The sequence below is a fragment of the Corythoichthys intestinalis genome, chromosome 21 (genome assembly GCF_030265065.1).
Source record: "Corythoichthys intestinalis isolate RoL2023-P3 chromosome 21, ASM3026506v1, whole genome shotgun sequence".
NCBI classification, from domain to species: domain Eukaryota; kingdom Metazoa; phylum Chordata; class Actinopteri; order Syngnathiformes; family Syngnathidae; genus Corythoichthys; species Corythoichthys intestinalis.
Window position 1 is genome coordinate 34,282,357 of NC_080415.1, and position 17,797 is coordinate 34,300,153.

The 17,797-nt window shown below is 38.5% G+C and overlaps 1 protein-coding gene across 4 annotated transcripts in view; it reads right to left on the reverse strand.

Annotated features, from left to right (window-relative positions):
- gprc5c (G protein-coupled receptor, class C, group 5, member C) overlaps positions 1–17,564 on the reverse strand; it is a 93,115-nt gene extending 75,551 nt beyond the window's left edge. For 2 of the 4 annotated variants that reach the window (XM_057826091.1, XM_057826087.1), the window contains exon 1: positions 17,477–17,564. The gene's annotated coding sequence lies outside the window, so the exon portion shown is untranslated. Of the gene's footprint in view, positions 1–17,114; positions 17,224–17,476 lie in introns of those variants that run through there. The other 2 variants (XM_057826094.1, XM_057826090.1) reach the window with 2 other exon arrangements.
- Between the last annotated feature and the right edge of the window lie 233 nt (positions 17,565–17,797).

Genomic DNA, 17,797 nt, shown 5'->3' on the forward strand with positions numbered 1-17,797 from the left:
TAGCTTAGCTATATCGGTTTTGATTTTGAGCTGCATTATATACAACGTTGTGAAAAAGTATCCGAACCTTTTGGAATTTTTCACATTTCTGCCTAAAATCACCATCAAATGTAATATGATCTTTGGCAAAATCACACAGATGAAAATACAGTGTCTGCTTTAACTAAAGCCAACCAAACATTTATAGGCTTTCATATTTTAATGAGGATAGCATGCAAAAATTGACATTAAGTAACTGAGCCCCCTGTCTAAGGAGACTTAAAGAGCAATTGAAACCAATTTTTAGTCAGGTCAGGTGTGTGCCCAATCACTGATGAGTGATTTAAAGCTGCACTACCCACTATAAAAAACACATCTGGTAAGAAATGTCTTGATGAGAAGCATTGTTTGATGTGCATCATTGCTTGGTCAAAAGAGCTGTCTGAAGATCTGCAATCAAGAATTGTTGATTTGTAGAAAGCTGACCATCTCTAAAACTCTGGAAGTTCAACAATCAAGTCAGAGAAGTTGTCTACAAATGGAGAGAGTTTGGCACTGTTGCTTCTCTCCAAAGGAGTCGTCGTCCACCAAAGATGACACCAAGAGTTCAGTGCGGAATACTCAGAGAGGTAAAAAAGAACCCTGGAGTGTCTGCTAAAGACTTACAGAAATCACTGGCACAGTCCACTATCTCTATGCACACATCAACTATATGTAAAACTACTGCCAAGAATGGTGTTCATGGGAGGACTCCACAGAGAAAACCACTGCTGTCTAAAAAAACATTGTTGCTCGTTTATTGTTGGCAAAAAGGCACTTTGACACTCCACAGAAGTTGTGGCAGAATATTTGGTGGACTGATGAAACCAAAGTTGAATTGTTTGCGAGTAACACACAATGTCATGTGTGGAGGTAAAATGGAACAGCTCACCAACATCAACACCTCATCCCCACAGTGAATCATGGAGGAGCATCATGATTTGGGGCTGTTTTTCTACCTCAGGGCCTGGACAACTAGCAATCATTTTTGGAAGAATGAATTAAAAAGTTTACAGGATGTTTTGCAGGAAAACCTGAGGCCATCTGTCAGACAGTTGAAGCTAACAAGAGGATGGATGCTGCAACAAGACAATGATCCAAAACACAAAAGTAAATTAACTTCAGAATGGTTTCAGAAAAACAAAATACACCTTCTGAAGTAGCCAAGTCAACGTCCAGACTTGAACCCCACTGAGATGCTGTGGCATGACCCAAAGACAGTGATTCATGCCAGACATACCAGGAAGCTGACTAAACTACAGCAGTTTTGTGAGAAGAATGGGCCAAGATTAGTCCTAATTAATGTGCCAGACAGATCTGCAGCTACAGGAAGAGTCCTTTTGAAGTTATTGCTGGCAAAGGGGGGGCGCACAAAATATTAAATGTGATGGTTCACATACTTATTTTTCCCCCTTTGTCAGGAAAACGTGGGCAGGCAGGTGGTGTGGACCCAATTGCAGGGAAACAAAAAGTAGCAAGGCAGGTGGCGGTGAACTCAAAAAACGTTTTAATAACAACTAACCAAAAGCACAAAGTACAACCAAAAGGACTGGGGATCAAAAAGGCAATGTTGAAACCAAAACCTACTTAAATGGAGGCAGGGCTTGGACAGGACTTGAAATTGACGTTGACATAGACAATGACGCAACAAGGAGTGAAAAGAAAATGGGAATTTATATAGACACACGCAGACAAGGGGTAACGAGACAACGAGGAACAGCTGGGCAACACATGAGGATGCAGATTGAAGGATACACTAGGAACAGGCACAACAGGTGAAATCAATGGGCAATCAAAGGGACAAGTCACACTAGGAGAAAACCAACACAAAACCAAACAGCCTTCTGTCATTGTTTGCATATTATCTTCTTTAAATATGAAAACCTATAAATGTTTGGGTGGTTTTAGTTAAAGCAGACACTATTTTTTCATCTGTGTGATTTGGACAAAGATCGGATCACATTTGATGGTGATTTTATGCAGGAACGTGAGAAATTCCAAAAGGTTCAGATACTTTTTCATACCACTGTAATTCCGAAGGTTTCATTGAATGCAGGTGTGAAACTCGTGGGGTTCGGTACCTTCAGCGACGTTTAAAACCACTCTTCTAAACAGTATTTTTTTTTCCTGGTGGTTGTCTTTGTAGTAGCTCTCTTCGACAGCTTGGTCATCTTCCTGGTGTTTCTTCTGCTGTCCAATGCAAACTTTTAATGGTTTTGAGCCTGGTATGTACATGCAATATTTTGCCTTGTTACATTATATTATTTATTTACACAATTACACCAATAAGTGGTTGGACAGTTGAGGTTTGAGGAAGTAACGTCTTGTTTTCAAGGCTAGATATGGCCCACTTCTTTCTAGTTTCATCAGCCGATCCAAAGCAGATTTTTATTTATGTTTACATTTCGTTCAGCTGATTTTTTTCTGATTGTTCTCCTGGCGAGCGTTGTGACTGCCTGCGTCGTCATGGCAACCGGAACAAAATCATCAAAAGTCTGCGTAGGACTCAAACAATGACTGGAAGTCTTTGGCCTTGTTGTTATTTGGGGGTAGGGGTGCTCTGGTCCAGGTGTCGCATTGCCCGGCCACGCCCCGCGCACCCAAACACTTCGCACGGCAACGAAGCGCTAAAAGCGGACGCGGGTTCAAAGTACTTATTGTGGTACAACGGCACGCCCTTTTTCCTTCACAGCTGCTCTGACAAATGTGGAAGCTGCTGTGGAAAATGTCAAGTCAAGTGTGGGAAATCCCAGCCACCACAGACATCCAGACGAACGTCGAGATAAGATCTATTGCTCGGATACATTTTAAAATTCAAACTGGATTAAATCTGGATTCAAATTGATCATGACTAATTCTAAAAACGTAGTTAGAAATTAGTAACCTATTAGGAGGTTATTTCCCAACGCAGAGAAGATATATCAATTGGTACCACTACGCACAGTCATGGTTGCACTTCCCATCATACATTTGGGCAGAACAGTTAAATGGCTACAGTATCATTTACTGAAAGCTCAACAAATACACTAGATGGCAATATTTAGTCACAATATACAAAGTCACATTTATCCTTTAAGAATTACAAGTCTTTCTATCCCTCTCACAGAAAGAATGTTAATAATGTAAATGCCAGCTTGAGGATTTATTGTCATAATAAACAAATACAGTACTTATGTACTGTATGTTGAATGTATATATTCGTCCAAGTTTTATTCATTTTTTTCTAGGGCTGTCAAAATTAACGCGTTAACGCGCGGTAATTAATTTTTTTAATTAATCACGTCAAAATATTTGACGCAATTAACGCACATGTCCCATTCAGACAGTATTCTGCCTTTTGGTAAGGTTTACAGCAAGGCTTTTTATGCTGTCTAACAGCGAACTCTTGTGGTCGCTTTGCGACATGGTTTACTTTTTTCTTGCCAGTTCTTTAAGGCTGCACGACGTCTCTGTTGTGCTTATATGATGCTTGGACAAGATTTGTCCGTAAGTATGGTTGTTGTAAATAATGTGCATATTATGTTAATAAGCGAAATGTTATATTTTTTGTATGAGACGCTTTTTGTTTATGTTTTGTGAACCTGTATAGCGTGCTAAGCTAACGTTGTTGCTAATGCAATGCTTGTGTACTTTTTTTTGTAGTTTCACTACAGTCTAAAGAGGACAGTGGTTTGAGGCCATGTTATTAATAAATCAGATGAAAAAGGAAGAAGTCTGATTATTAAGGCTTCATTCACTAGTTGTCTAGCTTTGGAAAAAGTAGACGCTTCGGAGTGAGGACAGCATAGACAGATTTAAATGACAGTAGAGTGAAATGCCCACTACAGTCCTTATGTACCGTATGTTGAATGTATATATCCATCTTGTGTCTTATCTTTCCATTCCAACAATTTATTTTACAGAATATATATATAATTCACAGAAAAATATGGCATATTTTATACATGGTTTGAATTGCGATTAATTGCGATTAATTAATTTTTAAGCTGTAATTAATTCGATTAAAAATTTTAATCGTTTGACAGCCCTAATTTCTTAATGCATTGCCAAAATGTATATGATCGGGAAAAATTATTGGCAATGATTGGAATTGAATCGGGAGCAAAAAAAAAGCAATCTGATCGGGAAATATCGGGATCGGCAGATACTCAAACTACTACTACTAATGATTATTTTGATAATCGATTAATCGAACGATTAATTAAACGATTACAAGTAGTCCCCGAGTTACGACTAGGGTTGGGCATCGAGAATCGATGAGAACCGGTTCTAACACTCCGATGCTCCAGGAATCGTTCAAATTTTTAAATTTTGATTCCTTGTTTCGATGCCTTGACTGCCGAGTGGAAAAAAATTGCTCTAGTTTAAAGACTGATATTTATATTCAAGTTATAATTAACCCTGTGAGAATTTAATTAATTTAAAAAAACGTCGAAAAGTTAAGAATTTAATATAAACTATGCATTTTTTTGGACCCTTCATTTTTTTATTTTGACCTTACCTCTTAAAAGAATCGGAATCGTGAATCGTTCGGAGCCGGAATCGAAAATGGAACCGGAATCGTTCAATTTCAAACGATGCCCAACCCTAGTTACGACGGACCCGACTTAAGCGATTTTGACTTTACGATGCCTGGATACGCAGGAAGCGTTGAACAGAAAGCGAACGCATGTACAGACGCGCCCACCCATCCCACGCACGCACACATGGAACAGCCGAGTGACAGTGCTGACAGCCTGTGCGCGCATTTGTTGCTTGTGAAGCATCCAGAGGCGATGGCTGTATATAACCGCTTTTGTACGGTTTATTGTGCGATTTGAATTTTGGTCGAATACTTGAGGTGAGTTTATGTGATTGTTTTTTAATATGTGCGGACGCTAACTGATGCATGCTAATTGTTTGCTATTGCTGTATCAGCAGTTACTTGTAAACACAAATTTGAATTGCTGTTCTTGAAGATGATACTGATTTAATTTCAATTTATTTTAGTTTCATTCTGCAGGTGTCGATGTCATGAGCAGCTGAATAAAGTCAGAAAACCACATGGACCCCTGACATCGTAATTTCGAAGCTTAGCTCACGGTCTAGCTAGGACTTAGCTCCAACGTCTTGGCGAGGACAGTACAATGACGTATAATACATGTTTTTGGATAGTTTTCTTTTTTATTTAGAGGGTGTTTTGAGGTATTTAAAGGGTTAGTTTTGACTTACGCAGAAATCCGGGTTACATCGCAAGCGCAGGAACGGAACTCGTTCGTAAACCGGGGACTACCTGTAATCGATTAATCGGACAAATGTCACAATTACCTTCACAACTTGAAAGTTGTTTTAGGCATTTTGTAATTAACAATGAAGACGAAATGGATTACTATTTCCTTTAAAAATAATATTTTATTACAGCTTCCTCACTTAACTGTAGTCTACAACTGTATTGTTTTCAATACTTAAAACTTTAAGTTAAAGTTTATAATAAAGGTTCTGAGTACAGGTAGCCCCCAGGTTACGACGAACTTGACTTGCGCGATTTCAACTTTACGACGCCGGAATCTCATCCACCATTTTGTCTCCAGCCGTTTTTTTTTTCGCCACATAAAAAGTACCTTATTGTACCTCACAGTATCTTATTTTTTACATTACTTGATTACTATGACGTGTTTTGTCCTCACTAAACATTCAGCTTTACAGACAGCATACAAAGCAATTGTGTTTTATGAAGCTTTTTACTCCAGTCCCTTTTGACAATTTGTAAACCTGTAACACACATATGCACACTTATGTTCAAAACCACACGCATTTTAACAGTAAAACACTTGACAACAAAACAATTGGTGTTCAAATGTCCATCTGGTTTGATCAATATGTAAATTGAGTAAATTAAATTAGCCTCATTTGCCCAACAAACATCCGCTAGCTTAAATGCTACAAATGCTAACGCATTTACATTTCTCACAGCAAATCGCTCACACATAACTCCACAAAGTGTAGCTCTAAATTTAATTACAAATGCATACACAAACATATATTAGCTGACACAACTTACAGCCTGATGTGGGCCAAAACAGAGCGCAACTATCCTTTATAGATGTCAGACGTCTGAGTCTGCTCATGAGTCATACAAGACGAGAGTCCAGCCAGACCCAATGCTGCCACCAGAGGGCAGTGTATTCTCCATGACTAAACAAAATACAAAACTTTTGGACTTTTTGGGTAGTTAGTTTGAATTTAGTTAGTTTGAAAGGGTTAATTCCGACTAAGGCGGAAATTCAGGTTACGTCACCAGTGTAGGACCAGAAGTTGTCCGTAACCCCGGACCACCTGAATAAAACACAAATCAGACCAAAACCCTGTTCATTCAATTTTTATAAAATTTTTTTTTTTTTAAAAGTGCTGCTGATTAACATTTGTTTTTTTATTGGCAAAGGCTGATATACATTGTGTCAGTGACTCCTTTATTTTCAAAACAAAATCGAATGAGGATGAGGCAGACTGTAATGAATCAGTTATCTTGATCAAACAGTTGTTCTGTATGAAAATTTACAGTTTGAATTGGAGTTTGTGTTGAAAGCTTTTATATGAACAGGTCTTATGAGTGAGGTTTCTTTATAAAAAGAAATAAGACAACTTTACTATCTAACAATAACTCAAGTCCTAATTTGCTTCTCTAAAACACAATACAAACGGACACTTAAGACACTGATTAGCATAATCGCTAACTAGCTTACCTTAGTATTTACTCACCTCTGGGGCTGCAGCTATCGACTACATTAGTAGTCGATTAATCGATGAACTAGTTAGTTCAAATAATCGAGTAATATGATAAGGAATATGAAAAATTAAAATATCTGGGATGAGCCTCAAACGGTATAAAAAATAAATAAATGAGGATCTATGTACAACAAAAGAACAATTGGCTTACATAGCAAAAGTCCGCTAGCTTAAATGCTATAAAATGCTAACGTTTCTTTTTTTACAATGCTCTTAACAAATGGTTCAGACTCATATTCTCACAAAAAAACGGCTATGTATACCTATAAACTAAATTACGAATGCATTAAAAAATACTAGCCCAAACAAAAACGTAGCTTACGTTGGTCTTAACAGAGAGCAGTTGGATTTAGCCATGTGAAATGAGGCAGACCAGAGGGCAGTGTATCACCCTAATCAATAAAACTAAATGCAACACTTTCAAAATAAACCATTACAACACCACTTTAATTGAACATATACTCGAAGCAACAAAATTTAATTAGAATATTGTTTTCTAATCGAATACTCGAGTTAATCGATTAATCGTTGCAGCACTACTCACCTCTGAAGGAGGCACACTGGATCTAACAACACAAAAGACAACTCTCAACACTTCGTAATACAGTACAGTATTATTGATTCAGCAACCGGACCTGAGTGTAGCAGTGAACTTTCTCTCTCTTGCGCCAATCACTGTTGTGCCTCACATTACACACAAACAAGGACCCAAACGGGACTACTCATAGCTGGCGGCAAAAATCGATTATAAAATTCATTAGTAACTAATTTATTAATCAATTTTAATCAATTAGTTATTGCAGCCTTAATTAACTCATTGGCTGGCATTGACGCCAAGAGACGTCCAATCTGTTTGGTCTGGGAGCCATCAAACTAAATAATAATCAAAATTAAAATAAAATGAAATAAGACAATTACAAAATGAATAAATTACAAAATAAAGAATAATTTAATACATAAATTAAAACACTTGCAAAAATCGTTAGCATTTAGCATTATTTATAATAGCATTTAGCATTATTTATAATGAAATTAATCCATTAAAAAACTTAAAAATTCAACAACAAAAAATCAAAAGATAATTTCATGTAAAGAATCATTTTAAAAACACAAACTTAGCTCATGATTATGTTTCAGTGCCATTGACAGCAATAGTCGTCCAATCCATTTGGATTAGGAGTGGCTGGCAGCCATCCAAAGTCAAAGCGAATCCCTGTCCAAATGAATTGGATGTCTTTCGCCAACAATGGCACTTATCCGGTAACTCTATCGCTGTCAATAAGCGGGTAAAACAGGAGCGGGTAAAACACGTGGCGTGGCGCTGACAAGAAACCACAAAGCGCTACAAGGGCTCAACTGGCTCAGCCTTGAATATTTTCCACCTTTGACAGCTGCGATCTAAATTTACGCCGGGAGCAGGAAAAAGATTTCCTGCCGTCCATTTCCTGTCACAGTGACCTCCACGCGTTGAAAACAAGGCCGACGCAGAGGTCACGGTCCGGGCCGGGCCCGGAAGCTCTCGCCACCTGTCGTCTCGGCGTGGGCGACACGTGCGGCTACATGTCGACTTCCTCTACCAAAACGGCACTAATTGTGTGAGAGAGGAAGCGCGGAAGAAGGGTTGGGGGTCCGACGGTGACGCTCTCGCCAGGCTTTCAGAACAATAAGAGGAACCATCTGCGGCCGGAGCCGCCGTCGCACCTTTGCGAGACGTCCGCCGCTCACAACAAGTCGAGAGAAAGTTCATTACCTTCATGCTAACATACGATAGATGGGCTAATAGAATTTAGCATCCATGTTAGAATCAATCTAAGCCTGCCAGCTTAATGCTAACATGTGATGTGAAATCTCATTGATGGGCTAATTGAATTTAGCATTCATGTCAGACTTATTTTAGGCTAATTTAATTTCAAGGCTGCCATTTTGACAGCGATATTTTGTATTTTGTTGTCATTCTTGTACTGTTCAAATCCTGCTTTTTGGCTGTCCTTTATCACATTTAGATTTTTTTTTGGGCTAGTTCTTATTGTTTATGTCTTTTATTTTGTTGAATTCAATCCTTGTTTTTGTTGTTAAGGAGCTATTACAGTCCTCATGAGACACACACGTTTGAAGGTTGTTTTTGTTGACCTGAGAGCTGTAACACATCTGAGCTAACTCAAACATCCACTTCCTGTCTCTAAAATCAACTTCCTGCATATGCATGTGGCCACAGCCGCTGTCGCATAGGGTGAACATAGAGTGCCCTCCATAATTATTGGCACCCCTGGTTAAGATGTGTTTTTTAGCCTTTAATAATGCAGTACTTCTCAAATAGTGGGGCGCCCCCCCTTGGGGGGGGCGTAGAGCAATGCCAGGGGGGCGCATGTGACCTCGGGGAACGTTTTTTTTTTTTTTTTTCCGTACTGGAATAAAGTGTACTTGCACATCCACTCAGTAGGTGGCAGTGGCGCTCTCATTTTCAGAGTGCGCGCAGTATTTTTGAACTAAGGAAGAGCACTCAGCACACACAGACAACAGATATGAAGAGCAGTGTGCCACCGCCGTTTTCGAAAGCCGTTTTCCGACCGGACTCACTCACGCAGCGACCCACTGTCTTGTCCGGTTCTCACGTCGCCGCCCGAGAAGTGCCATTTTTGGCTTGGGATCGTCACGACGACCGCCCTCACCTACGGTTCTACCTCAGCCGCCGTGAATGCGCTTTTTTCGTGCCGTTTGCCTTTTAGCTTTGACTTTTAATACAGTGGGTGATGATGAAAGACTACTGTTTACTGTGTCTAAAAATAATTATAGCAGACAGCCAGAAGCCAAATCAATTAAGACGCCACTTAAAGACCCCAATCTCATTGTTAAGCCGCTTGATTTTTTCAGTGAAAACGTGCCGAATATTGCCAACAATCGTCCTGCTTTGTCAGTGTTACATCAGTAAACCAGTGAGCATTGTTAGCATGCTCATTGCAAAATAACTCCACACCATTGCAAAGGAGGTAAATACTGTGAGCAGCAAAAATAAAAACTGTCCTCTCCAAGGACACTTTTTTTTTTCTTTTATTCAGTTTTGTTTTTTCGGTCAAATTTTTTGGCATATTGTCCTCATGAGTGAATGTTTCTAATCAATTTTAATTTGTTATTATTTACTGATTTTATTACATTTTATTGTTCTGTATCAAATGGTCAAAATGTACCTTGAGTGTATTTTTTAGTTTGGATGTGAATTTTTTTTTTTTAAATTCAGGCAAATTGATGCACGTCAAGTCTTCTCTGTTACAAACAAAACAATGTTAATAAAGTTATACTTTATTATAAGTTGATCTGTTACTTTTTTTCTTTATTAGAAAAAAAGGACACAATGTTAGGCAGATGCGTATTTATAATAGTAATTTTATAGACAAATGATACTATTTACAGTGGCGGCAGAGAGTTTGGGGGTGCGCGAAACATTTACGTCTTCTTTGGGGGGGCGTGATAGAAAATAATTGAGAAGCACTGTAATAATGGGACCTTAATGGAAAAAAAGAGAAAAATCCAACCTTCAATACAAGTGCATTTATTCAGCGGGGAAAAAATCCCACATAAAGAAATAATTATTTGACATCAAATAATGTGTGTCACAATTATTAGCACCCCTGGTGTTAATACTTTGTACAACCCCCTTTTGCCAACAAAACAAGGTCTGGGGACTGAGATGGCCATGGGAGGAGCTTGATTATGTGTCTGGTGAACCATTTTTGTGTAGATTTGGCCATATGTTTAGGGTCATTGTCTTGCTGAAAGACCCAGTGACGACCCATCTTCAGCTTTCGGGCAGAGGGCAACAGATTTTGATTTAAAATGTCCTGGTATTTCAAAGCATTCATGATGCCATGCACCCTAACAAGGTTCCCAGGGACTTTGGAAGCGAAACAGCCCCACAGCATCACTGAACCACCCCCATACTTCACAGTAGGTATGAGATGCTTTTCAGCATGCGCATCTTTCGTGGCACGCCAGACCCACTTAGAGTGTTTGTTGTCAAAAAGCTCAATCTTGGTCTCATCTGACCAAAGCACATGGTCCCAGGCTTCAACTGGACCCTGGACACAGGGAGGCCAAAATCAAGAGGTGCCGGATCTTGTTCCTGTAGGATCCGGCACAAATTAACCCTTGTAGCCGACGATAAATCAAACATTGCTATAAAAGCTTACAATCATCGCCATGCGACACCAAACGGGATTTTACAGATCACACTACTACAAAGCTCCGACAGAAGTCAACAGTTGCCAAAAAGTACGTTTAGCAAGTGTACATATCGTTAACATGTGAGCTCCTGTCGTGACGAAGGCTTGTCTGTGAATGACACCATGATAAAGCCAGTCTGTAACCACACACGCATGCGCAAATTTGTATCCGAAGTAGAATAAAGGTATTTTTGTCTTAATTACTCTTTTGGGTAGATGAGCACTTGATTATATATGTATTGATCATAATAAAAGTCTTAACAACTGGGCAGGCTCTCTGGTAACACGTCACAGGCAGCATAGTACTGTAGTATTCTGTGCAAAGCGTCAGTCAATTTCTACACATGCTAATTAGCCCCGTGAAAAATAATGGGACGCTCTGAACATTATGTGAAAAGTGGACATGTACGGGCAAAAGAGGACGTTTGGTCACCCTACCTTTGCTAGAGGTTTTGCTGCTCACAAAAGTCAGGAGAAAGTTCATTACTTTCATGCTAACATACAATGTGAAACCTCATAGATGGGCTAATAGAATTTAGCATCTATGTTGGAGTCATTCTAAGCCTGCCAGCTTAATGCTAACACATAATGTGAAATCTCATAGATGGGCTAATTGAATTTAGCATCTACGGCAGGGTAATTCTAAGCTAAATTAATCTAGCAACTGCCATTGATGGTTATGGACATCAATCCGCTTGAACTTTTCATTTAGTTTTCTCCGTTTTTCTTCTTTTTGTAGTTCTTCTTTGTTACATTTTTTAAGTTTTTCTTTTTTGGTTGTTCTTTTAACACAATCTTTTTTTGTTGTTGCAAGTTTTGACTATTTTTGTTATTTGTTTTGTTGTGGTCAGTCCATGTTCCTGTTCTTGTTGTTAAGGAGCTATTCAAAGTCCTCATGAGACACGCACATTTGAAGGTTGTTGTTGTTTACCTGAGAGCTGTAACACATCTGAGCTAATCAGAGCAACGAGTTCCGGCCACTTAAACATCCACTTCCTGTGTCTAACATCAACTTCCTGCGTTTGCGGGAATATTCCCTCGCTCCTCGGGATGATGATGATCAGAGTACTAATGTTTTGACCTACAACCGATGACGACACTCAGCAAGTGTCAGTCACGGCGTCAGGTGGCTAAGACGCCCACGCGTGCTCTAGCGGGCTATTTGCAGATCAACAAAACAAAACAACAGTCTTGTAGTTCCTAAGCAGTTCATCTCGAAATGTATATTTAGAAGGACAGTATACTCTCAAGGCCGCACCTTGAGAGTGGAAATCATTTGAACCCCGTCGGGTACTTTTTTGGCACCTCGGCGAGCGTGGGAAACTTCTGCTAGCAACGCAGAGTGGGGAAGTGACTTGCAAACAGGAAGTGACTCTCCAACAGGAGGTGTTTGGGTGTGAAGAAGACGCGGAAAAGTAAAGCTCTCGTAAAGATAAACATGGGCAGGATTCCCATCCAGTCCTCTTTTTCATCATTTCCTATTTCCTTCCGTCGCTTGACAACAAGTGGTAGGAAAGTGCTGAGTCAGCTTTTTGGTCACGTGTTTTGAGAAGCTTCAAGGCCTGTAAAATTCCCAAAAGTCTCAAATTAAAATCGAGGGGGGGTTTGCTTAGAGTTGTCTTTAACTCAGTGCTCAGTTCTTCTCAATTACTTTCTGTTACACCCCCCCAGGAATTATTCCAGGATTATTACTATATTACATTACATTACATTACATTGTTATTATTATTATAAGTACACCTCTGCATAACATTGTGCCTTTTTTAGTATGAAAGACAAAAAAAATGTAATATTGATGAACTTACAATAAAGTATAACTTTATGAAGATTGTTTTGTTTGTGACGGAAAAAAAGTAAAGTAACACTTGGTAACTTTTCAGTTTTGGTCGATTATAGCGATGCTGGTGGACAAAAGCTGTAAAGTTTTGCCTTGTGGAGGACTGCGTTTCCTGTGAGGACCAGCGCACACCCGCACAGTGTCGTAAAATCATCAATCAAAAATCCAATCTCATGGTCGCCCGCAAATGGATTTAACAATATTTCTGTAATAAGGTTAATTAATCCAGTTGTGGTTAAACAACAGCTTATGACGATTGGCAACCGTGTGGCTTAGAATAAAACACTTGACACAAAACAATTGGCGTTCAAACGGCCACCTAGTCTGATCAACATCTAGATTTATTACATCAAATTAGCCTAATTAGCCTAACAAAAGTCCGCTAGCTTTAATGCTACGAATGCTAATGTATTTACGATTCTCATCGCAAATCGCTCACACGTAACTCCACAAACTATAGCTGTAAACTTAATTACAAATACATACACAAACATATTTCAACTGAAACAACTTACAGCCTTATGTGGGCCAAACCAGAGCGCAGCTGTCCTTTTTCCATGTCAGACGAGAGTCTGCTCCTCAGTCATAAAGTGACAGTCCACCAGCTAGACCCAACATAGCCACCAGGGTGCAGTATATACTCCGTCATAAAAAAAAAAAAAATGCCACCAGAGGGCAGTGTATCGTCCATCATGAAAAAAAAAAAAACTTTTGGACTTTTTGGATAGTTATTTTGGGGTACTTAAAGGATTAATTCCGATTTACAAGGAAATTCGGTTTACGTTGCCAGCGTAGGAAATACCTGTCATCTCTTGTATTTTATTTTCTTAGTGTAATGTCTTATTTAGCACCATTGGTGTGTGAATGTGTCCATGAACGGGTAAAAGTGTGCTAATGTAAAGCGCTTTGGACTTGGTAAACATGTAAAATGTGCTATATAAGTACTCTCCATTTACCATTTAAAAATGCCACAACTACTTGTATATATATTCTTATTTCTGTAGTACACAATGAAATCAGATTTCTTTCTAAAATTTGCTGCGTGTGTGTTTGTGCAAGTGTTGTGTCTGCAGAGGATGTTGTTAAGATTTTGAGATCCTGTTTTCTTCCTTTTCCCGAACACACAACAAGCATCAAAACCCATCTGCGGTCTGCTAGTATACATTCAGTCATTCACTGCCAGCCCTCACGCTTAAAATTGGATTGGATGTCTAGCGCAATCAGTAGCAGCCAACGAGTTGAAGATCTAATTTATGTATTATTCAAACATTTAAATTTTTAGAGTTTTCAACGTTTATCGCTTTACTTTTTTTCCAACAGCTCAATTACTTTGTTAATATAAAGAAACAATAGGTAACTTTTCAACCTTTATGAAATATTTTCATAATATTTGCGAAGATATGTCGACTGACAACAAGTTGAATGACTGTCTTTTATATCTTAAGTGGGTCTGTATCGCTTTCACCGGCACAAATTAACTTTGACGAGGGTGAGAGGAACCCCTACCACGCAACAAAAAACTGCAAATGTGCTGACTGCTTTACAGTATACGTCACTTTCCCCTTTCATTATAAAGTCGATCCAAACGCTTTCGCGCAAATTCTGCAAAGATGGCAGAGCAACAAAGGAGACAAAAAGAAAAAAAAAACAGTTACCAGGATAAAAAGATACTCAAAAATAAACATTGGCCCAGCTTTCACTCGCTGGCGTGCCCAGCTCCCCCTTCAATCAAACTCGTCAGGTAGGGTGGGAAGCCACACGGTTGCTAACAGTCATATGCTATCGTTTAGCCACAACTGGATTCATTATCTTATTACTATTCATCCTTCACAGAGCCGCTGGAAACAGAAACGTTATTTAAACCATCTGCAGACGACTGCGAGATCATGATTTTACTACACTGTGCGGGTGTGCGCTTGTCCTCAAGGGAAACGCAGTCTTCCTTAAGCCAAAACACTTTTGTCCACCGGCGTCGCTAAAAATCGACTGAAACTGAAAACTTACCTAGTTTTGCATTAAAGAAATAAAAATAGAACTTGATAAAATGCTGTAATAAAGACTTTATGTAATTTAGAAATAAATAACATTGGAATGTGTTTTTAAAAATCTGTAATTAATTTTGAAAGACAATAAATTGGAATAATCCATTCATTCATTCATAAAATATATAAATGCTTAAATAACATTTTCCATGTTGAGTTTTGGTAATGCCGGTCCTTCTAAGCTACTTTCCCGTTACTTGGAAGAAGGGATGTCTATAAATAGTTTTGTCCGCTCTCGTGAGTGTGTTAGTGTTGGAAAGTAAGGCAACTCATGATGGAAATATGTTTTCCCACAAGTACAAAGTGATCATTTCCTTTTTCCCCTCTATTTAGTTTGTTGTGTTTCCTTTGCACTATAAATAAACGACATATTTTATTTGTATGTATTTTTTGACACAAAAACTCAATAAAGAGGACCTCAATTTGTTTTAGATGGAGACCTTCTGCCACCTAGTGGTGACCATCGGACACAACAACAACCGTGATTCATAAAAATCCACTATTTCAGTGCCATTGATGGGGGGAAAAATCAGTGCCACTGAGCATGCTAGAACATCATGTGACTCTTTTAATCCTTGGTTTGTTACGAGTAGACATCCAATCAATTTGAACTGGAAGAACTGCCAGCAAATAAACATGACAAACCTCCCAGATCCAAAGAATTAGACGTCTAGCGCTGTCAATGACAGCTAATGAAATAATGACCTATGGGTTCATCCAGCAATGACCGTTTAAAGTTATGGAGCAGTACAACTTTCATTATATTTGACCAGATGTGGGTAAAGTAGCCAAAACTTTTACTCAAGTAAGATTAACGTTACTTATAAATAATATTACTCAAGTAAAAGTAATCAACCGAAAATTTACTCAAGTACAAAAGTATAAAAGTATTCGTTGAAAAGAATACTCAATTAAAGAGTAACATTGTAAGTAACTGCTGACAATGCCTGACTTTTAAAATAGCGGTATATTTTTTTTCTCAGCACCACTTCGTCTATATGACCTGTTATTATTAAACTGTATGATAGCCCAGTGGTCCCCAACCTTTTTTGCACCATGGACTTGTATGATAGCCCAGTGGTCCCCAACCTTTTTTTGCACCATGGACTGGTCTCATATCGGCCTTTTTTTCAAATGTCAGTCATGTGTTTATTGTTGCGACATCTTATTGGTAAAACTGGTAGCGCTACTGTCGTCATCTCTGGCAAAAATAAAGTCAATATGACTCTAGTGTAGCCCAAAGCAGCGGCGTAAAAGTAGTGTTTCTTCTTCGCAAATCTACTCAAGTAACGTAATTTTCGCACTACTGCAACCCACCAAATTTGGTACAAAAATGGCTATTGTTCATAGATAACCTGCACTGGATAATAAGCCACAGCTGTCCTCATTGTATAATGGGATATTTACACCAAATTATATTCACCGGTAACACTTCATACGACTGTCATTAGACCAAATGAACCACCATAAAGCTTTGAAACAATTGGCTGCCAAGATTCATTGCTTCAAGATGCTTCATTACGCCATCACTGCTACCTTGGGGGAGACAGTCAACCCCTACTGCCACCTGCTGTCGACATAGTTGTTGTCCAACATGCCTCCTAGCATGCATTGCAGCGCTACAGATGTAAATAACAATCAAAATTCTTGTTCTGTGCTAATTATTTCTTCAGTTTTTGTTCCAGTTGTCTCATTAATTGCTAGTTATGGTATTTGGTAACACTTTATTTGACAGTGGCGCCATAAGATTGTCATTAAAATCATAATTATGACATGACACTGTCATGAGCATTAATGAATGCTTAAAACAGATGTCATTTAGTGTTATCCGGCAAATTATCTCACTTTTGAATGGATGAAAAAGATCCAAGCTGGATAAAAATGGAGTTTGCGACATAATTTTCGTGATGACACTTAACGACATCTGTCATAAGCATTCAGTAACGCCCATGATAGTGTTATGTCCTAATTATGATGGTTTTACAAGTCTTAAAACGCCGCTGTCAAATAAAGTGTTACCTATTAACACAAATAAATCAACAAATACGCCACACTGGACTATAAACCGCAGGATTCAAAATGAAGGAAAAAAGTAGTGGTTTATAGTCCGAAAATTACGGTAAAAGTAAAAAGTATGGTGTCGTAAAACTACTCTAAAAAGTATATTTATCTCAAAAAGTTACTCAAGTAAATGTAACGAAGTAAATGTAAATGAGTAAACGCGCTTCTACCCACCTGACTTAATTTGTTTACCATCTCTGACGTCATCTCTGACATAGTGGCGGTGTTTAACGCAGACTATGCTGTCCTCATTTCAAAGTGTCTACTTTTTCCCAAGCTAGACAGCTAGTGAACGACCCTTTCATAATCAGAATTCTTCCTTTTTGTTCTGATTTATTGAAAGAATGACCTCAAACCATTGTCCTCTCAAGACCGTCGTAAAGCTACAAAAAAAAAAAAGTACACAACGTAACATTAGCAACAACGTTAGCTCACCAGACAAGTTCGCGAAACATAACAAAAAACGTCTCATACAAAAAATATAATATTTTTCTTAGTAACAGATTAAGTACATTATTTTAAACATCCACACTTACCGATAAATCTTGTCCAGGGATCATGTAAGCACAACATTTTAAAGAAGGCGTCAGCCTGAGACGTTTTGCAGCCATATATTGAATTGGCATGAATACACTAAACCATGTCGCAAAGTGAACAAAAGAGGGCGCTGTAGGACAGCACAAAAAAATTGCTGTAAAAATTACCAATTGCAGAATATAGATTTATAGGAGAAGTGACATTGAAAGGACAAAATTGGTTGTACAAGCCACATGTGAGCAACTGGAATAATCCCTTGCGCTCATAATTCGGTTTTGGTATATTTACTAAATACATAATGTAATTATTAAAATAATGAT